Source organism: Pieris rapae, chromosome 2 (genome assembly GCF_905147795.1).
Source record: "Pieris rapae chromosome 2, ilPieRapa1.1, whole genome shotgun sequence".
NCBI classification, from domain to species: Eukaryota; Metazoa; Arthropoda; class Insecta; order Lepidoptera; family Pieridae; genus Pieris; species Pieris rapae.
Window position 1 is genome coordinate 2,637,467 of NC_059510.1, and position 1,388 is coordinate 2,638,854.

Consider the following 1,388-nt stretch of genomic DNA (forward strand, 5'->3'; position numbering starts at 1 on the left):
TGCAGTGGTCCCCTGTGGGACCAATTTCAGTCAGTTGAGATTCTCTTTAATACAATTCAAAGTATCGAAATATACCAGTGCCCTTTTCTATGTATTCGTATAAGCCTTATAGACAAATATATAAACATCAATAAAAAAATCTCGTCTATTTATTATTGTTCAGCAGTAAAACTAACTTAAACTTAGGTACGTGTCTAAGATAACATCATTAATGGAGGAAGATTCGATTAATTATTACTAAACACATTCAGTTTCCGTGGAATTTCCCTCACTTAACTGTTACTTAGATGTTGTGTATTAATTTGCTTCGACGTAATCTTATTAATAGTTATTTTCTTGTACATATTACAGACCATAGTCGACTCGTATAAATAAGATACAATATTTTTACTTCAACCGACTTGTTACTAAGTTGCGAGCAGCGCTAAATAATTCATTGTTCTGTGCGATACCTCGTGATAGATTTTTAGAGTTCAAACCTGCATACATAATTAATTGTACCAACAAAATATTTTATTTAGTCAAATAAAATTTTCATATTGAAATGTGGGTAGTTTAACTTCAAGTTTGGATTATTCATTTATTTAATGTACTCCTAATACTACTCTATTTATTTATAAACAAATATATATTTAATAGTATTGTCTTTTATTAACATAACTTTTACACATTTAAAGAAAAACACTTCTTTAATGGTTTGAAGTTATGTTTTATTGTAAACTTATAATAATTTAAACATAATTTTAAATTTAACCGACCTTTCGCGTGCTTTACAGTGTGCGTTATTACGGTGACTGAAAACAAACGCGAAATTATTTGGATCTTATTATCATAATTATTTGGATATATAGTATTTATTGTTGCGTTCAATGATGTTAATCTTGTACAGTAAAATGTGGTCCATTCGAATAAAGATACAAGGCTTAGACAGGTGTCGGTAAAAGAAACATGGGATTCGTGGTAAGCAAGCGATTAAATTCCCAATTCCCGAATTGATAAACAAATATATAGTATATAGTAATAAAAAGTGTTATTGCTATAATTTGAATAAAGCCGTGCGCACTCGAGCTTTAGAGCTTTCCCTTAAGTTCACTTGATTGATGGTTAAATCAGATAGAATTGTATTAGGGCTTACGGAGTTCATCGTAAGTACAGTTTCATGTGTTTCATGCAGTACGAAAATCAAGTTAATATTATGATTTATATTTATTTCTGTTATAACATCCTTCGACAATTGAAATATTATAATTTCGATTCAACAGTTTGTATAGTTTAAAAGGTTTATTAATAAATTTATAGTTGTATGTGTTTAGTGGGTGAAAATTTATTATTTTGTGACGTTAGTAAAGTACTATCCATAAAAAGTAAAATTACGTTATGCCATCATT